General features: G+C 46.9%; 3 non-coding genes across 3 annotated transcripts; 2 read left to right on the forward strand and 1 right to left on the reverse strand.

Moving 5' to 3' along the window:
• Nucleotides 1-801: 801 nt before the first annotated feature.
• TRNAT-GGU (transfer RNA threonine (anticodon GGU)) lies at nt 802-874 on the reverse strand. The gene has a single exon. It is a non-coding gene; the product is annotated as a tRNA-Thr (tRNA).
• A 17,030-nt stretch (nt 875-17,904) lies between these two features.
• On the forward strand, nt 17,905-17,977 carry TRNAY-GUA (transfer RNA tyrosine (anticodon GUA)). The gene has a single exon. It is a non-coding gene; the product is annotated as a tRNA-Tyr (tRNA).
• Nucleotides 17,978-18,913: 936 nt separating this feature from the next.
• On the forward strand, nt 18,914-18,986 carry TRNAY-GUA (transfer RNA tyrosine (anticodon GUA)). The gene has a single exon. It is a non-coding gene; the product is annotated as a tRNA-Tyr (tRNA).
• Nucleotides 18,987-25,186: the final 6,200 nt, after the last annotated feature.

Here is a 25,186-nt window from a genome sequence, read left to right on the forward strand (position 1 = left end):
TAAATGGTTGTCACGTATTGTGGAAAAGTTTTGACTTTTTACGCTACATCTAAGACCCCACAACACCGCTCCCGGGTGGGCTCGAACCACCAACCTATTGGTTAACAGCCAAACGCGCTAACCATTGAGCCACGGAAGCCCAAAAATTACATGTTCGTCAGGTATTGTGGAAAAACTCTGAATTTAAACGTTACATTTGAGATCCCACAACACCGCTCCCGGTTGGGCTCGAACCACCAACCTTTTGAATAACAGCGGAGCGCGCTAACCATTGCGCCACGGAAGCCCAAAAATTATATGGTCGTCAGGTATTGTGGAAAAACTCTGAATTTAAACGTTACATTTGAGACCTCACAACACCGCTCCCGAATGGGCTCGAACCACCAACATTTTGAATAACAGCGGAGCGCGCTAACCATTGCGCCACGGAAGCCCAAAAATTATTTGGTCGTCAGGTATTGTGGAAAAACTTTGGCTTTATACGTGACATTTGAGATCCCACAACACCGCTCCCGGGTGGGCTCGAACCACCAACCTATTGGTTAACAGCCGAACGCGCTAACCATTGAGCCACGGAAGCTCAGAAATTAAATGGTTGTCAGGTATTGTGGAAAAGCTATGACTTTTTACGCTAAATCTGAGACCTCACAACACCGCTCCCGGGTGGGCTCGAACCACCAACCTTTTGAATAACAGCGGAGCGCGCTAACCATTGCGCCATGGAAGCCCAAAAATTATATGGTCGTCAGGTATTGTGGAAAAACTTTGGCTTTATACCTGACATTTGTGATCCCACAACACCGCTCCCGGGTGGGCTCGAACCACCAACCTATTGGTTACCAGCCGAACGCGCTAACCATTGAGCCACGGAAGCTCAGAAATTAAATGGTTGTCAGGTATTGTGGAAAAGCTATGACTTTTTACGCTACACCTGAGACCTCACAACACCGCTCCCGGGTGGGCTCGAATCACCAGCCTTTTGAATAACAGCTGAGCGTGCTAACCATTGCGCCACGGAAGCCCAAAAATTATATGGTCGTCAGGTATTGTGGAAAAACTATGGCTCTATTCGTGACATTTGAGATCCCACAACACCTCTCCCGGGTGGGCTTGAACAACCAACCTGTTGGTTAACAGCCGAACGCGCTAACCATTGAGCCACGGAAGCTCAGAAACTAAATGGTTGTCACGTATTGTGGAAAAGTTTTGACTTTTTACGCTACATCTAAGACCCCACAACACCGCTCCCGGGTGGGCTCGAACCACCAACCTATTGGTTAACAGCCAAACGCGCTAACCATTGAGCCACGGAAGCCCAAAAATTACATGTTCGTCAGGTATTGTGGAAAAACTCTGAATTTAAACGTTACATTTGAGATCCCACAACACCGCTCCCGGTTGGGCTCGAACCACCAACCTTTTGAATAACAGCGGAGCGCGCTAACCATTGCGCCACGGAAGCCCAAAAATTATATGGTCGTCAGGTATTGTGGAAAAACTCTGAATTTAAACGTTACATTTGAGACCTCACAACACCGCTCCCGAATGGGCTCGAACCACCAACATTTTGAATAACAGCGGAGCGCGCTAACCATGGCGCCACGGAAGCCCAAAAATTATTTGGTCGTCAGGTATTGTGGAAAAACTTTGGCTTTATACGTGACATTTGAGATCCCACAACACCGCTCCCGGGTGGGCTCGAACCACCAACCTATTGGTTAACAGCCGAACGCGCTAACCATTGAGCCACGGAAGCTCAGAAATTAAATGGTTGTCAGGTATTGTGGAAAAGCTATGACTTTTTACACTACACCTGAGACCTCACAACACCGCTCCCGGGTGGGCTCGAATCACCAACCTTTTGAATAACAGCTGAGCGTGCTAACCATTGCGCCACGGAAGCCCAAAAATTATATGGTCGTCAGGTATTGTGGAAAAACTATGGCTCTATACGTGACATTTGAGATCCCACAACACCTCTCCCGGGTGGGCTTGAACAACCAACCTATTGGTTAACAGCCGAACGCGCTAACCATTGAGCCACGGAAGCTCAGAAACTAAATGGTTGTCACGTATTGTGGAAAAGTTTTGGCTTTTTACGCTACATCTAAGACCCCACAACACCGCTCCCGGGTGGGCTCGAACCACCAACCTATTGGTTAACAGCCAAACGCGCTAACCATTGAGCCACGGAAGCCCAAAAATTACATGTTCGTCAGGTATTGTGGAAAAACTCTGAATTTAAACGTTATATTTGAGACCTCACAACACCGCTCCCGAATGGGCTCGAACCACCAACCTTTTGAATAACAGCGGAGCGCGCTAACCATTGCGGAACGGAAGCCCAAAAATTATTTGGTCGTCAGGTATTGTGGAAAAACTTTGGCATTATACGTGACATTTGAGATCCCACAACACCGCTCCCGGTTGGGCTCAAACCACCAACCTATTAGTTAACAGCCGAACGCGCTAACCATTGACCCACGAAGCTCAGAAATTAAATGGTTGTCAGGTATTGTGGAAAAGCTATGACTTTTTACGCTACACCTGAGACCTCAAAACACCGCTCCCGGGTGGGCTCGAATCACCAACCTTTTGAATAACAGCTGAGCGCGCTAACCATTGCGCCACGGAAGCCCAAAAATTATATGGTCGTCAGGTATTGTGGAAAAACTATGGCTTTATACGTGACATTTGAGATCCAACAACACCGCTCCCGGGTGGGCTCGAACCACCAACCTATTGGTTAACAGACGAACGCGCTAACCACTGAGCCACGGAAGCTCAGAAAATAAATGGTTGTCAGGTATTGTGGAAAAGCTATAACTTTTTACGCTAAATCTGAGACCTCACAACACCGCTCCCGGGTGGGCTCGAATCACCAACCTTTTGAATAACAGCGGAGCGCGCTAACCATTGCACCACGGAAGCCCAAAAATTATATGGTCGTCAGGTATTGTGGAAAAACTTTGGCTTTATACGTGACATTTGAGATCCCACAACACCGCTCCCGAATGGGCTCGAACCACCAACCTTTTGAATAACAGCGGAGCGCGCTAACCATTGCGCCACGGAAGCCCAAAAATTATATGGTCGTCAGGTATTGTGGAAAAACTATGGCTCTATACGTGACATTTGAGATCCCACAACACCTCTCCCGGGTGGGCTTGAACCACCAACCTATTGGTTAACAGCCGAACGCGCTAACCATTGAGCCACGGAAGCTCAGAAACTAAATGGTTGTCACGTATTGTGGAAAAGTTTTGACTTTTTACGCTACATCTAAGACCCCACAACACCGCTCCCGGGTGGGCTCGAACCACCAACCTATTGGTTAACAGCCGAACGCGCTAACCATTGAACCACGGCAGGTCAGATATTAAATGGTTGTCAGGTATTGTGGAAAAGCTATGACTTTTTACGCTACACCTGAGACCTCACAACACCGCTTCCGGGTGGGCTCGAATCACCAACCTTTGAATAACAGCTGAGCGCGCTAACCATTGCGCCACGGAAGCCCAAAAATTTAATGGTCGTCAGGTATTGTGGAAAAACTCTGAATTTAAACGTTGCATTTGAGACCTCACAACACCGCTCCCGAATGGGCTCCAACCACCAACCTTTTGAATAACAGCGGAGCGCGCTAACCATTGCGCCACGGAAGCCCAAATATATTTGGTCGTCAGGTATTGTGGAAAATCTTTGGCTTTATACGTGACATTTGAGATCCCACAACACCGCTCCCGGGTGGGCTCGAACCACCAACCTATTGGTTAACAGCCGAACGCGCTAACCATTGAGCCACGGAAGCTCAGAAATTAAATGGTTGTCAGGTATTGTGGAAAAGCTATGACTTTTTACGCTACACCTGAGACCTCACAACACCGCTCCCGGGTGGGCTCGAATCACCAACCTTTTGAATAACAGCTGAGCGCGCTAACCATTGCGCCACGGAAGCCCAAATATTATATGGTCGTCAGGTATTGTGGAAAAACTCTGAATTTAAACGTTACATTTGAGACCTCACAACACCCCTCCCGAATGGGCTCGAACCACCAACCTTTTGAATAACAGCGGAGCGCGCTAACCATTGCGCCACGGAAGCCCAAAAATTATTTGGTCGTCAGGTATTGTGGAAAAACTTTGGCTTTATACGTGACATTTGAGATCCCACAACACCGCTTCCGGGTGGGCTCGAACCACCAACCTATTGGTTAACAGCCGAACGCGCTAACCATTGAGCCACGGAAGCTCAGAAATTAAATGGTTGTCAGGTATTGTGGAAAAGCTATGACTTTTTACGCTAAATCTGAGACCTCACAACACCGCTCCCGGGTGGGCTCGAACCACCAACCTTTTGAATAACAGCGGAGCGCGCTAACCATTGCGCCATGGAAGCCCAAAAATTATATGGTCGTCAGGTATTGTGGAAAAACTTTGGCTTTATACGTGACATTTGAGATCCCACAACACCGCTCCCGGGTGGGCTCGAACCACCAACCTATTGGTTAACAGCCGAACGCGCTAACCATTGAGCCACGGAAGCTCAGAAATTAAATGGTTGTCAGGTATTGTGGAAAAGCTATGACTTTTTACGCTACACCTGAGACCTCACAACACCGCTCCCGGGTGGGCTCGAATCACCAACCTTTTGAACAACAGCTGAGCGTGCTAACCATTGCGCCACGGAAGCCCAAAAATTATATGGTCGTCAGGTATTGTGGAAAAACTATGGCTCTATACGTGACATTTGAGATCCCACAACACCTCTCCCGGGTGGGCTTGAACCACCAATCTATTGGTTAACAGCCGAACGCGCTAACCATTGAGCCACGGAAGCTCAGAAACTAAATGGTTGTCACGTATTGTGGAAAAGTTTTGACTTTTTACGCTACATCTAAGACCCCACAACACCGCTCCCGGGTGGGCTCGAACCACCAACCTATTGGTTAACAGCCGAACGCGCTAACCATTGAGCCACGGAAGCGCAAAAATTACATGTTCGTCAGGTATTGTGGAAAAGCTCTGAATTTAAACGTTACATTTGAGACCTCACAACACCGCTCCCGAACGGGCTCGAACCACCAACCTTTTGAATAACAGCGGAGCGCGCTAACCATTGCGCCACGGAAGCCCAAAAATTATTTGGTCGTCAGGTATTGTGGAAAAACTTTGGCTTTATACGTGACATTTGAGATCCCACAACACCGCTCCCGGGTGGGCTCGAACCACCAACCTATTGGTTAACAGCCGAACGCGCTAACCATTGAGCCACGGAAGCTCAGAAATTAAATGGTTGTCAGGTATTGTGGAAAAGCTATGACTTTTTACGCTAAATCTGAGACCTCACAACACCGCTCCCGGGTGGGCTCGAACCACCAACCTGTTGAATAACAGCGGAGCGCGCTAACCATTGCGCCATGGAAGCAAAAAATTATATGGTCGTCAGGTATTGTGGAAAAACTTTGGCTTTATACGTGACATTTGAGATCCCACAACACCGCTCCCGGGTGGGCTCGAACCACCAACCTATTGGTTAACAGCCGAACGCGCTAACCATTGAGCCACGGAAGCTCAGAAATTAAATGGTTGTCAGGTATTGTGGAAAAGCTATGACTTTTTACGCTACACCTGAGACCTCACAACACCGCTCCCGGGTGGGCTCGAATCACCAACCTTTTGAATAACAGCTGAGCGCGCTAACCATTGCGCCACGGAAGCCCAAATATTATATGGTCGTCAGGTATTGTGGAAAAACTCTGAATTTAAACGTTACATTTGAGACCTCACAACACCGCTCCCGAATGGGCTCGAACCACCAACCTTTTGAATAACAGCGGAGCGCGCTAACCATTGCGCCACGGAAGCCCAAAAATTATTTGGTCGTCAGGTATTGTGGAAAAACTTTGGCTTTATACGTGACATTTGAGATCCCACAACACCGCTCCCGGGTGGGCTCGAACCACCAACCTATTGGTTAACAGCCGAACGCGCTAACCATTGAGCCACGGAAGCTCAGAAATTAAATGGTTGTCAGGTATTGTGGAAAAGCTATGACTTTTTACGCTAAATCTGAGACCTCACAACACCGCTCCCGGGTGGGCTCGAACCACCAACCTTTTGAATAACAGCGGAGCGCGCTAACCATTGCGCCATGGAAGCCCAAAAATTATATGGTCGTCAGGTATTGTGGAAAAACTTTGGCTTTATACGTGACATTTGAGATCCCACAACACCGCTCCCGGGTGGGCTCGAACCACCAACCTATTGGTTAACAGCCGAACGCGCTAACCATTGAGCCACGGAAGCTCAGAAATTAAATGGTTGTCAGGTATTGTGGAAAAGCTATGACTTTTTACGCTACACCTGAGACCTCACAACACCGCTCCCGGGTGGGCTCGAATCACCAACCTTTTGAACAACAGCTGAGCGTGCTAACCATTGCGCCACGGAAGCCCAAAAATTATATGGTCGTCAGGTATTGTGGAAAAACTATGGCTCTATACGTGACATTTGAGATCCCACAACACCTCTCCCGGGTGGGCTTGAACCACCAATCTATTGGTTAACAGCCGAACGCGCTAACCATTGAGCCACGGAAGCTCAGAAATTAAATGGTTGTCACGTATTGTGGAAAAGTTTTGACTTTTTACGCTACATCTAAGACCCCACAACACCGCTCCCGGGTGGGCTCGAACTACCAACCTATTGGTTAACAGCCGAACGCGCTAACCATTGAGCCACGGAAGCGCAAAAATTACATGTTCGTCAGGTATTGTGGAAAAACTCTGAATTTAAACGTTACATTTGAGACCTCACAACACCGCTCCCGAACGGGCTCGAACCACCAACCGTTTGAATAACAGCGGAGCCCGCTAACCATTGCGCCACGGAAGCCCAAAAATTATTTGGTCGTCAGGTATTGTGGAAAAACTTTGGCTTTATACGTGACATTTGAGATCCCACAACACCGCTCCCGGGTGGGCTCGAACCACCAACCTATTGGTTAACAGCCGAACGCGCTAACCATTGAGCCAAGGAAGCTCAGAAATTAAATGGTTGTCAGGTATTGTGGAAAAGCTATGACTTTTTACGCTAAATCTGAGACCTCACAACACCGCTCCCGGGTGGGCTCGAACCACCAACCTTTTGAATAACAGCGGAGCGCGCTAACCATTGCGCCATGGAAGCCCAAAAATAATATGGTCGTCAGGTATTGTGGAAAAACTTTGGCTTTATACGTGACATTTGAGATCCCACAACACCGCTCCCGGGTGGGCTCGAACCACCAACCTATTGGTTAACAGCCGAACGCGCTAACCATTGAGCCACGGAAGCTCAGAAATTAAATGGTTGTCAGGTATTGTGGAAAAGCTATGACTTTTTACGCTACACCTGAGACCTCACAACACCGCTCCCGGGTGGGCTCGAATCACCAACCTTTTGAACAACAGCTGAGCGTGCTAACCATTGCGCCACGGAAGCCCAAAAATTATATGGTCGTCAGGTATTGTGGAAAAACTATGGCTCTATACGTGACATTTGAGATCCCACAACACCTCTCCCGGATGGGCTTGAACCACCAACCTATTGGTTAACAGCCGAACGCGCTAACCATTGAGCCACGGAAGCTCAGAAACTAAATGGTTGTCACGTATTGTGGAAAAGTTTTGACTTTTTACGCTACATCTAAGACCCCACAACACCGCTCCCGGGTGGGCTCGAACCACCAACCTATTGGTTAACAGCCGAACGCGCTAACCATTGAGCCACGGCAGCTCAGATATTAAATGGTTGTCAGGTATTGTGGAAAAGCTATGACTTTTTACGCTACACCTGAGACCTCACAACACCGCTTCCGGGTGGGCTCGAATCACCAACCTTTTGAATATCAGCTGAGCGCGCTAACAATTGCGCCACGGAAGCCCAAAAATTATATGGTCGTCAGGTATTGTGGAAAAACTATGGCTTTATACGTGACATTTGAGATCCCACAACACCGCTCCCGGGTGGGCTCGAACCACTAACCTATTGGTTAACAGCCGAATGCGCTAACCATTGAGCCACGGAAGCTCAGAAATTAAATGGTTGTCAGGTATTGTGGAAAAGCTATGACTTTTTACGCTACACCTGAGACCTCACAACACCGCTCCCGGGTGGGCTCGAATCCCCAACCTTTTGAACAACAGCTGAGCGTGCTAACCATTGCGCCACGGAAGCCCAAAAATTATATGGTCGTCAGGTATTGTGGAAAAACTTTGGCTCTATACGTGACATTTGAGATCCCACAACACCTCTCCCGGGTGGGCTTGAACCACCAACCTATTGGTTAACAGCCGAACGCGCTAACCATTGAGCCACGGAAGCTCAGAAACTAAATGGTTGTCACGTATTGTGGAAAAGTTTTGACTTTTTACGCTACATCTAAGACCCCACAACACCGCTCCCGGGTGGGCTCGAACCACCAACCTATTGGTTAACAGCCGAACGCGCTAACCATTGAGCCACGGAAGCGCAAAAATTACATGTTCGTCAGGTATTGTGGAAAAACTCTGAATTAAAACGTTACATTTGAGACCTCACAACACCGCTCCCGAACGGGCTCGAACCACCAACCTTTTGAATAACAGCGGAGCGCGCTAACCATTGCGCCACGGAAGCCCAAAAATTATTTGGTCGTCAGGTATTGTGGAAAAACTTTGGCTTTATACGTGACATTTGAGATCCCACAACACCGCTCCCGAGTGGGCTCGAACCACCAACCTATTGGTTAACAGCCGAACGCGCTAACCATTGAGCCACGGAAGCTCAGAAATTAAATGGTTGTCAGGTATTGTGGAAAAGCTATGACTTTTTACGCTACACCTGAGACCTCACAACACCGCTCCCGGGTGGGCTCGAATCACCAACCTTTTGAACAACAGCTGAGCGTGCTAACTTTTGCGCCACGGAAGCCCAAAAATTATATGGTCGTCAGGTATTGTGGAAAAACTATGGCTCTATACGTGACATTTGAGATCCCACAACACCTCTCCCGGATGGGCTTGAACCACCAACCTATTGGTTAACAGCCAAACGCGCTAACCATTGAGCCACGGAAGCTCAGAAACTAAATGGTTGTCACGTATTGTGGAAAAGTTTTGACTTTTTACGCTACATCTTAGACCCCACAACACCGCTCCCGGGTGGTTCGAACCACCAACCTATTGGTTAACAGCCGAACGCGCTAACCATTGAGCCACGGCAGCTCAGATATTAAATGGTTGTCAGGTATTGTGGAAAAGCTATGACTTTTTACGCTACACCTGAGACCTCACAACACCGCTTCCGGGTGGGCTCGAATCACCAACCTTTTGAATAACAGCTGAGCGCGCTAACCATTGCGCCACGGAAGCCCAAAAATTATATGGTCGTCAGGTATTGTGGAAAAACTCTGAATTTAAACGTTACATTTGAGACCTCACAACACCGCTCCCGAATGGGCTCGAACCACCAACCTTTTGAATAACAGCTGAGCGTGCTAACCATTGCGCCACGGAAGCCCAAAAATTATATGGTCGTCAGGTATTGTGGAAAAACTTTGGCTCTATACGTGACATTTGAGATCCCACAACACCTCTCCCGGGTGGGCTTGAACCACCAACCTATTGGTTAACAGCCGAACGCGCTAACCATTGAGCCACGGAAGCTCAGAAACTAAATGGTTGTCACGTATTGTGGAAAAGTTTTGACTTTTTACGCTACATCTAAGACCCCACAACACCGCTCCCGGGTGGGCTCGAACCACCAACCTATTGGTTAACAGCCGAACGCGCTAACCATTGAGCCACGGAAGCGCAAAAATTACATGTTCGTCAGGTATTGTGGAAAAACTCTGAATTAAAACGTTACATTTGAGACCTCACAACACCGCTCCCGAACGGGCTCGAACCACCAACCTTTTGAATAACAGCGGAGCGCGCTAACCATTGCGCCACGGAAGCCCAAAAATTATTTGGTCGTCAGGTATTGTGGAAAAACTTTGGCTTTATACGTGACATTTGAGATCCCACAACACCGCTCCCGAGTGGGCTCGAACCACCAACCTATTGGTTAACAGCCGAACGCGCTAACCATTGAGCCACGGAAGCTCAGAAATTAAATGGTTGTCAGGTATTGTGGAAAAGCTATGACTTTTTACGCTACACCTGAGACCTCACAACACCGCTCCCGGGTGGGCTCGAATCACCAACCTTTTGAACAACAGCTGAGCGTGCTAACTTTTGCGCCACGGAAGCCCAAAAATTATATGGTCGTCAGGTATTGTGGAAAAACTATGGCTCTATACGTGACATTTGAGATCCCACAACACCTCTCCCGGATGGGCTTGAACCACCAACCTATTGGTTAACAGCCAAACGCGCTAACCATTGAGCCACGGAAGCTCAGAAACTAAATGGTTGTCACGTATTGTGGAAAAGTTTTGACTTTTTACGCTACATCTTAGACCCCACAACACCGCTCCCGGGTGGTTCGAACCACCAACCTATTGGTTAACAGCCGAACGCGCTAACCATTGAGCCACGGCAGCTCAGATATTAAATGGTTGTCAGGTATTGTGGAAAAGCTATGACTTTTTACGCTACACCTGAGACCTCACAACACCGCTTCCGGGTGGGCTCGAATCACCAACCTTTTGAATAACAGCTGAGCGCGCTAACCATTGCGCCACGGAAGCCCAAAAATTATATGGTCGTCAGGTATTGTGGAAAAACTCTGAATTTAAACGTTACATTTGAGACCTCACAACACCGCTCCCGAATGGGCTCGAACCACCAACCTTTTGAATAACAGCGGAGCGCGCTAACCATTGCGCCACGGAAGCCCAAAAATTATTTGGTCGTCAGGTATTGTGGAAAATCTTTGGCTTTATACGTGACATTTGAGATCCCACAACACCGCTCCCGGGTGGGCTCGAACCACCAACCTATTGGTTAACAGCCGAACGCGCTAACCATTGAGCCACGGAAGCTCAGAAATTAAATGGTTGTCAGGTATTGTGGAAAAGCTATGACTCTTTACGCTACACCTGAGACCTCACAACACCGCTCCCGGGTGGGCTCGAATCACCAACCTTTTGAATAACAGCTGAGCGCGCTAACCATTGCGCCACGGAAGCCCAAATATTATATGGTCGTCAGGTATTGTGGAAAAACTCTGAATTTAAAAGTTACATTTGAGACCTCACAACACCGCTCCCGAATGGGCTCGAACCACCAACCTTTTGAATAACAGCGGAGCGCGCTAAACATTGCGCCACGGAAGCCCAAAAATTATTTGGTCGTCAGGTATTGTGGAAAATCTTTGGCTTTATACGTGACATTTGAGATCCCACAACACCGCTCCCGGGTGGGCTCGAACCACCAACCTATTGGTTAACAGCCAAACGCGCTAACCATTGAGCCACGGAAGCTCAGAAATTAAATGGTTGTCAGGTATTGTGGAAAAGCTATGACTTTTTACGCTACACCTGAGACCTCACAACACCGCTCCCGGGTGGGCTCGAACCACCAACCTTTTGAATAACAGCGGAGCGCGCTAACCATTGCGCCATGGAAGCCCAAAAATTATATGGTCGTCAGGTATTGTGGAAAAACTTTGGCTTTATACGTGACATTTGAGATCCCACAACACCGCTCCCGGGTGGGCTTGAACCACCAACCTATTGGTTAACAGCCGAACGCGCTAACCATTGAGCCACGGAAGCTCAGAAATTAAATGGTTGTCAGGTATTGTGGAAAAGCTATGACTTTTTACGCTACACCTGAGACCTCACAACACCGCTCCCGGGTGGGCTCGAATCACCAACCTTTTGAACAACAGCTGAGCGTGCTAACCATTGCGCCACGGAAGCCCAAAAATTATATGGTCGTCAGGTATTGTGGAAAAACTATGGCTCTATACGTGACATTTGAGATCCCACAACACCTCTCCCGGATGGGCTTGAACCACCAACCTATTGGTTAACAGCCGAACGCGCTAACCATTGAGCCACGGAAGCTCAGAAACTAAATGGTTGTCACGTATTGTGGAAAAGTTTTGACTTTTTACGCTACATCTAAGACCCCACAACACCGCTCCCCGGTGGGCTCGAACCACCAACCTATTGGTTAACAGCCGAACGCGCTAACCATTGAGCCACGGCAGCTCAGATATTAAATGGTTGTCAGGTATTGTGGAAAAGCTATGACTTTTTACGCTACACCTGAGACCTCACAACACCGCTTCCGGGTGGGCTCGAATCACCAACCTTTTGAATAACAGCTGAGCGCGCTAACCATTGCGCCACGGAAGCCCAAAAATTATATGGTTGTCAGGTATTGTGGAAAAACTCTGAATTTAAACGTTACATTTGAGACCTCACAACACCGCTCCCGAATGGGCTCGAACCACCAACCTTTTGAATAACAGCGGAGCGCGCTAACCATTGCGCCACGGAAGCCCAAAAATTATTTGGTCGTCAGGTATTGTGGAAAATCTTTGGCTTTATACGTGACATTTGAGATCCCACAACACCGCTCCCGGGTGGGCTCGAACCACCAACCTATTGGTTAACAGCCAAACGCGCTAACCATTGAGCCACGGAAGCTCAGAAATTAAATGGTTGTCAGGTATTGTGGAAAAGCTATGACTTTTTACGCTACACCTGAGACCTCACAACACCGCTCCCGGGTGGGCGCGAATCACCAACCTTTTGAATAACAGCTGAGCGCGCTAACCATTGCGCCACGGAAGCCCAAATATTATATGGTCGTCAGGTATTGTGGAAAAACTCTGAATTTAAACGTTACATTTGAGACCTCACAACACCGCTCCCGAATGGGCTCGAACCACCAACCTTTTGAATAACAGCGGAGCGCGCTAACCATTGCGCCACGGAAGCCCAAAAATTATTTGGTCGTCAGGTATTGTGGAAAAACTTTGGCTTTATACGTGACATTTGAGATCCCACAACACCGCTCCCGGGTGGGCTCGAACCACCAACCTATTGGTTAACAGCCGAACGCGCTAACCATTGAGCCACGGAAGCTCAGAAATTAAATGGTTGTCAGGTATTGTGGAAAAGCTATGACTTTTTACGCTAAATCTGAGACCTCACAACACCGCTCCCGGGTGGGCTCGAACCACCAACCTTTTGAATAACAGCGGAGCGCGCTAACCATTGCGCCATGGAAGCCCAAAAATTATATGGTCGTCAGGTATTGTGGAAAAACTTTGGCTTTATACGTGACATTTGAGATCCCACAACACCGCTCCCGGGTGGGCTCGAACCACCAACCTATTGGTTAACAGCCGAACGCGCTAACCATTGAGCCACGGAAGCTCAGAAATTAAATGGTTGTCAGGTATTGTGGAAAAGCTATGACTTTTTACGCTACACCTGAGACCTCACAACACCGCTCCCGGGTGGGCTCGAATCACCAACCTTTTGAACAACAGCTGAGCGTGCTAACCATTGCGCCACGGAAGCCCAAAAATTATATGGTCGTCAGGTATTGTGGAAAAACTATGGTTCTATACGTGACATTTGAGATCCCAAAAAACCTCTCCCGGGTGGGCTTGAACCACCAACCTATTGGTTAACAGCCGAACGCGCTAACCATTGAGCCACGGAAGCTCAGAAACTAAATGGTTGTCACGTATTGTGGAAAAGTTTTGACTTTTTACGCTACATCTAAGACCCCACAACACCGCTCCCGGGTGGGCTCGAACCACCAACCTATTGGTTAACAGCCGAACGCGCTAACCATTGAGCCACGGAAGCGCAAAAATTACATGTTCGTCAGGTATTGTGGAAAAACTCTGAATTTAAACGTTACATTTGAGACCTCACAACACCGCTCCCGAACGGGCTCGAACCACCAACCTTTTGAATAACAGCGGAGCGCGCTAACCATTGCGCCACGGAAGCCCAAAAATTATTTGGTCGTCAGGTATTGTGGAAAAACTTTGGCTTTATACGTGACATTTGAGATCCCACAACACCGCTCCCGGGTGGGCTCGAACCACCAACCTATTGGTTAACAGCCGAACGCGCTAACCATTGAGCCACGGAAGCTCAGAAATTAAATGGTTGTCAGGTATTGTGGAAAAGCTATGACTTTTTACGCTAAATCTGAGACCTCACAACACCGCTCCCGGGTGGGCTCGAACCACCAACCTTTTGAATAACAGCGGAGCGCGCTAACCATTGCGCCATGGAAGCCCAAAAATTATTTGGTCGTCAGGTATTGTGGAAAAACTTTGGCTTTATTTGTGACATTTGAGATCCCACAACACCGCTCCCGGGTGGGCTCGAACCACCAACCTATTGGTTAACAGCCGAACGCGCTAACCATTGAGCCACGGAAGCTCAGAAATTAAATGGTTGTCAGGTATTGTGGAAAAGCTATGACTTTTTACGCTAAATCTGAGACCTCGCAACACCGCTCCCGGGTGGGCTCGAACCACCAACCTTTTGAATAACAGCTGAGCGCGCTAACCATTACCCCACGGAAGCCCAAAAATTATATGGTCGTCAGGTATTGTGGAAAAACTTTCGCTTTATACGTGACATTTGAGATCCCACAACACCGCTCCCGGGTGGGCTCGAACCACAAACCTATTGGTTAACAGCCGAACGCGCTAACCATTGAGCCACGGAAGCTCAGAAATTAAATCTTTGTCACGTATTGTGGAAATGTTTTGACTTTTTACGCTACATCTAAGACCCCACAAAACTTCTCCCGTGTGGGCTCTAACCACCAACCTTTCGGTTAACAGCTGAACGCGCTAACTATTGTGCCACGGAAGCCCGAAAATTACATGTTCGTCAGGTATTGTGGAAAAACTCTGAATTTAAACGTTACATTTGAAACCTCACAACACCGCTCCCGAATGGGCTCGAACCACCAACCTTTTGAATAACAGCGGAGCGCGCTAACCATTGCGCCACGGAAGCCCAAAAAGTATATGGTCATCAGGTATTGTGGAAAAACTTTGGCTTTATACGTGACATTTGAGATCCCACAACACCGCTCCCGGGTGGGCTCGAACCACCAACCTATTGGTTAACAGCCGAACGCGCTAGCCATTGAGCCACGGAAGCTCAGAAATTAAATGTTTGTCAGGTATTGCGGAAAAGCTATGACTTTTTACGCTACATCTGAGACCTCACAACACCGCTCCCGGGTGGGCTCGAACCACCAACCTTTTGAATAGCAGCGGAGTGCGCTAACCATTGCGCCACCGAAGCCCAAAAAGTATATGGTCGTCAGGTATTGTGGAAAAACTTTGGCTTTATACGTGACATTTGAGATCCCACAACACCGCTCCCGGGTGGGCTCGAACCACCAACCTATTGGTTAACAGCCGAACGCGCTAACCATTGAGCCACGGAAGCTCAGAAATTAAGTGGTTGTCAGGTATTGTGGAAAAGCTATGACTTTTTACGCTACACCTGAGACCTCACAACACCGCTCCCGGGTGGGCTCGAATCACCAACCTTTTGAATAACAGCTGAGCGCGCTAACCATTGCGCCACGGAAGCCCAAAAATTATATGGTCGTCAGGTATTGTGGAAAAACTCTGAATTTAAACGTTACATTTGAGACCTCACAACACCGCTCCCGAATGGGCTTGAACCACCAACCTTTTGAATAACAGCGGAGCGCGCTAACCATTGCGCCACGGAAGCCCAAAAATTATTTGGTCGTCAGGTATTGTGGAAAAACTTTGGCTTTATACGTGACATTTGAGATCCCACAACACCGCTCCCGGGTGGGCTCGAACCACCAACCTATTGGTTAACAGCCGAACGCGCTAACCATTGAGCCACGGAAGCTCAGATATTAAATGGTTGTCAGGTATTGTGGAAAAGCTATGACATTTTACGCTAAATCTGAGACCTCACAACACCGCTCCCGGGTGGTCTCGAACCACCAACCTTTTGAATAACAGCGGAGCGCGCTAACCATTGCTCCACGGAAGCCCAAAAATTATATGGACGTTTCACGGCCAGAGAAGCATATTTTGAGTATTTCTTCACTTTTTTCAAATTTAACCACTGAAACCATAATTTTTGTACTTTTTGCTTTAATTCAAGCAAATGTAACGATATTCATTCAAAAAACTGTTAAAATTCAATTTTCAACAAGAAATCGTTGTCACGGATTTTGTATCTTGAAGAAAAAAAACATGCGATTTTTTCGGTACATTTTTGAATGCATTTTTTCAGGACCAATTTTTGACCGAATTCAGCTTAATTCCCTATAAAATACTCCTTAAAAGTGATTTCATCTCGATTGAACAATAAATAAAAATGTACCTCGATTTTTAATAACATTTTCTAAATCGACGTTTCACGGCCAGAAAAGCATATTTTGAGTATTTCTTAACTATTTTCAAATATAACCACTGAAGCCGTTATTTTTGTACATTTTACTTTAATTCAAGCAAATGTAACGACATTCAATCAAAAAACTGTTAAAATTCAATTTTCAATAAGAAATCGTAGTCACGGATTTTGTATCTTGTAGAAAAAAACATGCGACATTTTCGGTACAATGCATTTTTTTCTGGACAAATTTTTGACCGAATTCAGCTTAATTCTCTATAAAATACTCCTTAAAAGTGATTTCATCTCGATTGAACAATAAATAAAAATGTACCTCGATTTTTAATAACATTTTCAAAATCGACGTTTCACGGCCAGAGAAGCATATTTTGAGTATTTCTTTATTATTTTCAAATTTAACCACTGAAACCATAATTTTTGTACTTTTTGCTTTAACTGTCTCAGATGTGACGTAAAAATCCAAAGTTTTTCCACAATATCTGACGACCATATCATTTCTGAGCTTCCTTGGCTCCATGGATAGCGCGTTCGGATGTTAACCAAAAGGTTGGTGGTTCGAGCCCACCAGGGAGCGGTGTTGTGGGATCTCAAATGTAACATATAAAGCCAAAGTTTTTCCACAATACCTGACGACCATTTCATTTCTGAGCTTACTTGACTCCATGGTTAGCGCGTTCGGATGTGAACCAAAAGGTTGGTGGTTCGAGCCCACCCGGGAGCGATGTTGTGGGGTCTCAAATGTATCGTAAAAAGCAAAAGTTTTTCCACAATACCTGACGACCATTTAATTTTTGGGCTTCCGTGGCGCAATGGTTAGCGCGCTCAGCTGTTATTCAAAAGATTGGTGGTTCGAACCCACCCGGGAGCGGTGTTGTGAGGTCTCAGATGTGACGTAAAAAATAAGAGTTTTTCCACAATACCTGACGAACATTTAATTTTTGGGCTTCCGTTGCGCAATGGTTAGAGCGTTCAGCTGTTAACCGAAAGGTTGGTGGTTCGAGCCCACCCGGGACAGGTGTTATGGGGTCTCAGATGTTACGTAAAAAATAAGAGTTTTTCCACAATACCTGACGACCATTTAATTTCTGAGCTTCCTTGGCTCCATGGTTATCGCGTTCAGCTGTTAACCGAAAGGTTGGTGGTTCGAGCCCACCCGGGACAGGTGTTATGGGGTCTCAGATGTGACGTAAAAATCCAAAGTTTTTCCACAATATCTGACGACCATATCATTTCTGAGCTTCCTTGGCTCCATGGATAGCGCGTTCGGATGTTAACCAAAAGGTTGGTGGTTCGAGCCCACCAGGGAGCGGTGTTGTGGGGTCTCAAATGTAACGTGAAAAGCAAAAGTTTTTCCACAATACCTGACGACCTTTTAATTTTTGGGCTTCCGTGGCGCAATGGTTAGCGCGCTCAGCTGTTATTCAAAAGATTGGTGGTTCGAACCCACCCGGGACGGTAATTTGAGATCTCAGATGTAACGTAAAGAGATAGAGTTTTTCCACAATACCTGATGAACATTTAGTTTTTGGGCTTCCGTGGCGCGATGGTTAGCGCGTTCAGCTGTAAACCGAAAGGTTGGTGGTTCGAGCCCACCCGGGAGAGTTGTTATGAGGTCTCAGATGTAGCGTAAAAATTCAAAACTTTTTCACAATACGTGATAACCATTTAATTTCTGAGCTTCCGTGGTTCAATGGTTAGCGCGTTAAACAAAAGGTTGGTGGTTCGAGCCCACCCGGGAGCGGTGTTGTGGGGTCTCAAATGTAACGTAAAAAGCAAAAGTTTTTCCACAATACCTGACGACCATTTAATTTTTGGGCTTCCGTGGCGCAATGGTTAGCGCGCTCAGCTGTTATTCAAAAGATTGGTGGTTCGAACCCACCCGGGACGGTGTTTTGAGGTCTCAGATGTAACGTAAAAAGTGAGAGTTTTTCCACAATACCTGATGAACATTTAATTTCTGAGCTTCCGTGGTTCAATGGTTAGCGCGTTAAACAAAAGATTGGTGGTTCAAGCCCACCCGGGAGCGGTGTTGTGAAGTCTCAAATGTAACGTATAAAGCAAAGTTTTTCCACAATACCAGACGACCATTTAATTTTTGGGCTTCCGTGGCGCAATAGTTAGCGCGTTCGGCTGTTAACCGAAATTTGGTGGTTCGAGCCCATCCGGGAGCGGTGTTGTGAGGTCTCAGATGTGACGTAAAAAGTCAAAGTTTTACCACAATACCCGACGACCATTTCATTTCTGAGCTTCCTTGGCTCCATGGTTATCGCGTTCGGATGTTAACCAAAAGCTTGTTGGTTCGAGCCCACCCGGGAGCGGTGTTGTGGGGTCTCAAATGTAACGTAAAAAGCAAAAGTTTTTCCACAATACCTGACGACCATTTAATTTTTGGGCTTCCGTGGCGCAATGGTTAGCGCGCTCAGCTGTTATTCAAAAGATTGGTGGTTCGAACCCACCCGGGACGGTAATTTGAGATCTCAGATGTAACGTAAAGAGATAGAGTTTTTCCACAATACCTGATGAACATTTAGTTTTTGGGCTTCCGTGGCGCGATGGTTAGCGCGTTCAGCTGTAAACCGAAAGGTTGGTGGTTCGAGCCCACCCGGGAGAGTTGTTATGAGGTCTCAGATGTAGCGTAAAAATTCAAAACTTTTTCACAATACGTGATAACCATTTAATTTCTGAGCTTCCGTGGTTCAATGGTTAGCGCGTTAAACAAAAGGTTGGTGGTTCGAGCCCACCCGGGAGCGGTGTTGTGGGGTCTCAAATGTAACGTAAAAAGCAAAAGTTTTTCCACAATACCTGACGACCATTTAATTTTTGGGCTTCCGTGGCGCAATGGTTAGCGCGCTCAGCTGTTATTCAAAAGATTGGTGGTTCGAACCCACCCGGGACGGTGTTTTGAGGTCTCAGATGTAACGTAAAAAGTGAGAGTTTTTCCACAATACCTGATGAACATTTAATTTCTGAGCTTCCGTGGTTCAATGGTTAGCGCGTAAAACAAAAGGTTGGTGGTTCAAGCCCACCCGGGAGCGGTGTTGTGAAGTCTCAAATGTAACGTAAAAAGCAAAGTTTTTCCACAATACCAGACGACCATTTAATTTTTGGGCTTCCGTGGCGCAATAGTTAGCGCGTTCGGCTGTTAACCGAAATTTGGTGGTTCGAGCCCATCCGGGAGCGGTGTTGTGAGGTCTCAGATGTGACGTAAAAAGTCAAAGTTTTACCACAATACCCGACGACCATTTCATTTCTGAGCTTCCTTGGCTCCATGGTTATCGCGTTCGGATGTTAACCAAAAGCTTGTTGGTTCGAGCCCACCCGGGAGCGGTGTTGTGGGGTCTCAAATGTAACGTAAAAAGCAAAAGTTTTTCCACAATACCTGACGACCATTTAATTTTTGGGCTTCCGTGGCGCAATGGTTAGCGCGCTCAGCTGTTATTCAAAAGATTGGTGGTTCGAACCCACCCGGGACGGTGTTTTGAGGTCTCAGATGTGACGTAAAAATTCAAATTTTTTCCACAATACCCGACGACCATTTCATTTCTGAGCTTCCTTGGCTCCATGGTTATCGCGTTCGGATGTTAACCAAATGGTTGTTGGTTCGAGCCCACCCGGGAGCGGTGTTGTGAGGTCTCAGATGTGACGTAAAAAATAAGAGTTTTTCCACAATACCTGACGAACATTTAATTTTTGGGCTTCCGTGGCGCAATGGTTAGAGCGTTCAGCTGTTAACCGAAAGGTTGGTGGTTCGAGCCCACCCGGGACAGGTGTTATGGGGTCTCAGATGTGACGTAAAAATCCAAAGTTTTTCCACAATACCTGACGACCATATCATTTCTGAGCTTCCTTGGCTCCATGGATAGCGCGTTCGGATGTTAACCAAAAGGTTGGTGGTTCGAGCCCACCAGGGAGCGGTGTTGTGGGATCTCAAATGTAACATATAAAGCCAAAGTTTTTCCACAATACCTGACGACCATTTCATTTCTGAGCTTCCTCGGCTCCATGGTTAGCGCGTTCGGATGTGAACCAAAAGGTTGGTGGTTCGAGCCCACCCGGGAGCGGTGTTGTGGGGTCTCAAATGTAACGTAAAAAGCAAAAGTTTTTCCACAATACCTGACGACCATTTAATTTTTGGGCTTCCGTGGTGCAATGGGTAGCGCGCTCAGCTGTTATTCAAAAGATTAGTGGTTCAAACCCACCCGGGACGGTGTTTTGACTTCTCAAATAATATGCTTTTTCCAAAACATTACTGTTATGTTATGTTTGGTTTGCTTTGGTTAGGTTTGGTTAGGTTAGGTTTGGTTAGGTTAGGTTGAGCGCCGTAAATGTTTCGTAATTTTCATGAAAATACCATTGGAAACTTACTTTAGGGTAACATTAAAGAAAATGTTGCGGTTAACGGCTTATTTTAGCTTTCCCTTAAATTAACATAAGCCTTTTAAACCGATTCCACGGTTAACTCATTGCAACTTCGTTTTTATTAGAGATAACTAGGCAGTGCACACTAACGTTAAGTGCAGCCTTTCATGGCTATCTCCACTTTTCGTAAACCGCCCAAGGTGCGGGATTGCGGTCCAATGGGACCTCTCTTCTTTGATTTCGGTTGAATGGGATTTCGTTCCAATGGGAGGGAATCGTTCAAACATCCTCATATTGTTAGTCACTTTAGCAGTGTTTACTTAAAAGCCGGACCAAGAGCATGCTAGTGCTCTTTAATTATGGTCCACCAACCTTTTGGTAAACATCCGAACGCGCTAACCATTGCGCCACGGAAGCCCAAACATTAAATGTTCGTCAGGTATTGTGGAAAAACTTTTGCTTTTTACGTTACATTTGAGACCCCTCAACACCGCTCCCGGGTGGGCTCGAACCACCAACCTTTTGGTTCATATCCAAACGCTCTATCCATGGAGCCAAGGAAGCTCAGAAATGAAATGGTCGTCAGGTATTGTGGAAAAACTCTTATTTTTTACTTCACATCTGAGACCTCACAACACCGCTCCCGGGTGGGTTCGAACCAACAACCTTTTGGTTAACATCCGAACGCGATAACCATGGAGCCAAGGAAGCTCAGAAATGAAATGGTCGTCAGGTACTGTGGAAAAACTTTGACTTTTTACGTCACATCTGACACCCCATAACACCTGTCCCGGGTGGGCTCGAACCACCAACCTTTCGGTTAACAGCTGAACGCTCTAACCATTGCGCCACGGAACCCCAAAAATTAAATGTTCGTCAGGTATTGTGGAAAAAATCTTATTTTTTACGTCACATCTGAAACCTCACAACACCGCTTCCGGGTGGGCTCGAACGAACAACCTTTTGGTTAACATCCGAACGCGATAACCATGGAGCCAAGGAAGCTCAGAAATGAAATGGTCGTCAGGTATTGTGGAAAAACTTTGACTTTTTACGTCACATCTGAGACCTCACAACACCGCTCCCGGATGGGCTCGAACCACCAAATTTCGGTTAACAGCCGAACGCGCTAACCATTGCGCCACGGAAGCCCAAAAATTAAATGGTCGTCAGGTATTGTGGAGAAACTTTGGCTTTATATATTACATTTGAGATCCCACAACACCGCTCCCGGGTGGGCTCGAACCACCAACCTTTTGGTTAACATCCGAACGCGCTATCCATGGAGCCAAGGAAGCTCATAAATGAAATGGTCATCACGTATTGTGGAAAAACTTTGACTTTTTACGTCACATCTGAGACCCCATAACACCTGTCCCGGGTGGGCTCGAACCACCAACCTTTCGGTTAACAGCTGAACGCGCTAACCATCGCGCCACGGAAGCCCAAAAATTAAATGTTCATCAGGTATTGTGGAAAAACTTTTGCTTTTTACGTTACATTTGAGACCCCACAACACCGCTCCCGGGTGGGCTCGAACCACCAACCTTTTGGCTCACATCCGAACGCGCTAACCATGGAGCCGAGGAAGCTCAGAAATGAAATGGTCGTCAGGTATTGTGGAAAAACTTTGGCTTTATATGTTACATTTGAGATCCCACAACACCGCTCCCTGGTGGGCTCGAACCACCAACCTTTTGGTTAACATCCGAACGCGCTATCCATGGAGCCAAGGAAGCTCAGAAATGATATGGTCGTCAGGTATTGTGGAAAAACTTTGGATTTTTACGTCACATCTGAGACCCCATAACACCTGTCCCGGGTGGGCTCGAACCACCAACCTTTCGGTTAACAGCTGAACGCTCTAACCATTGCGCCACGGAAGCCCAAAAATTAAATGTTCGTCAGGTATTGTGGAGAAACTCTTATTTTTACGTCACATCTGAGACCTCACAACACCGTTCCCGGGTGGGCTCGAACCAACAACCTTTTGGTTAACATCCGAACGCGATAACCATGGAGTCAAGGAAGCTCAGAAATGAAATGGTCGTCGGGTATTGTGGAAAAACTTTGACTTTTTACGTCACATCTGAGACCTCACAACACCGCTCCCGGATGGGCTCGAACCACCAAATTTCGGTTAACAGCCGAACGCGCTAACTATCGCGCCACGGAAGCCCAAAAATTAAATGGTCGTCTAATATTGTGGAAAAACTTTGCTTTTTACGTTACATTTGAGACTTCACAACACCGCTCCCGGGTGGGCTTGAACCACCAACCTTTTGTTTAACGCGCTAACCATTGAACCACGGAAGCTCAGAAATTATATGTTCATCAGGTATTGTGGAAAAACTCTCACTTTTTACGTTACATCTGAGACCTCAAAACACCGTCCCGGGTGGGTTCGAACCACCAATCTTTTGAATAACAGCTGAGCGCGCTAACCATTGCGCCACGGAAGCCCAAAAATTAAATGGTCGTCAGGTATTGTGGAAAACTTTTGCTTTTTACGTTACATTTGAGACCCCACAACACCGCTCCCGGGTGGGCTCGAACCACCAACCTTTTGTTTAACGCGCTAACCATTGAACCACGGAAGCTCAGAAATTAAATGGTTATCACGTATTGTGAAAAAGTTTTGAATTTTTACGCTACATCTGAGACCTCATAACACCTCTCCCGGGTGGGCTCGAACCACCAACCTTTCGGTTAACAGCTGAACGCGCTAACCATCGCGCCATGGAAGCCCAAAAACTAAATGTTCATCAAGTATTGTGGAAAAACTCTGACTCTTTACGATACATCTGAGACCTCAAAACACCGTCCCGGGTGGGTTCGAACCACTAATCTTTTGAATAACAGCTGAGCGCGCTAACCATTGCACCACGGAAGCCCAAAAATTAAATGGTCGTCAGGTATTTTGGAAAAACTTTTGCTTTTTACGTTACATTTGAGACCCCACAACACCGCTCCCGGGTGGGCTCGACCCACCAACCTTTTGGTTCACATCCGAACGCGCTAACCATGGAGCCGAGGAAGCTCAGAAATGAAATGGTCGTCAGGTATTGTGGAAAAACTTTGGCTTTATATGTTACATTTGAGATCCCACAACACCGCTCCCTGGTGGGCTCGAACCACCAACCTTTTGGTTAACATCCGAACGCGCTATCCATGGAGCCAAGGAAGCTCAGAAATGAAATGGTCGTCAGGTATTGTGGAAAGACTTTGGATTTTCACGTCACATCTGAGACCCCATAACACCTGTCCCGGGTGGGCTCGAACCACCAACCTTTCGGTTAACAGCTGAACGCTCTAACCATTGCGCCACGGAAGCCCAAAAATTAAATGTTCGTCAGGTATTGTGGAAAAACTCTTATTTTTTACGTCACATCTGAGACCTCACAACACCGCTCCCGGGTGGGCTCGAACCAACAACCTTTTGGTTAACATCCGAACGGGATAACCATGGAGCCAAGGAAGCTCAGAAATGAAATGGTCGTCGGGTATTGTGGAAAAACTTTGACTTTTTACGTCACATCTGAGACCTCAAAACACCGCTCCCGGATGGGCTCGAACCACCAAATTTCGGTTAACAGCCGAACGCGCTAACTATTGCGCCACGGAAGCCCTAAAATTAAATGGTCGTCTGGTATTGTGGAAAAACTTTGCTTTTTACGTTACATTTGAGACTTCACAACACCGCTCCCGGCTGGGCTTGAACCACCAACCTTTTGTTTAACGCGCTAACCATTGAACCACGGAAGCTCAGAAATTAAATGTTCATCAGGTATTGTGGAAAAACTCTCACTTTTTACGTTACATCTGAGACCTCAAAACACCGTCCCGGGTGGGTTCGAACCACCAATCTTTTGAATAACAGCTGAGCGCGCTAACCATTGCGCCACGGAAGCCCAAAAATTAAATGGTCGTCAGGTATTGTGGAAAAACTTTTGCTTTTTACGTTACATTTGAGACCCCACAACACCGCTCCCGGGTGGGCTCGAACCACCAACCTTTTGTTTAACGCGCTAACCATTGAACCACGGAAGCTCAGAAATTAAATGGTTATCACGTATTGTGAAAAAGTTTTGAATTTTTACGCTACATCTGAGACCTCATAACACCTCTCCCGGGTGGGCTCGAACCACCAACCTTTCGGTTAACAGCTGAACGCGCTAACCATCGCGCCATGGAAGCCCAAAAACTAAATGTTCATCAGGTATTGTGGAAAAACTCTGACCCTTTACGTTACATCTGAGACCTCAAAACACCGTCCCGGGTGGGTTCGAACCACCAATCTTTTGAATAACAGCTGAGCGCGCTAACCATTGCGCCACGGAAGCCCAAAAATTAAATGGTCGTCAGGTATTGTGGAAAAACTTTTGCTTTTTACGTTACATTTGAGACCCCACAACACCGCTCCCGGGTGGGCTCGAACTAACAACCTTTTGG

This window comes from Phalangium opilio, unplaced genomic scaffold, assembly GCF_054372755.1.
Source record: "Phalangium opilio isolate 3A_F unplaced genomic scaffold, DU_Popi_V2 ptg000360l_1, whole genome shotgun sequence".
NCBI classification, from domain to species: domain Eukaryota; kingdom Metazoa; phylum Arthropoda; class Arachnida; order Opiliones; family Phalangiidae; genus Phalangium; species Phalangium opilio.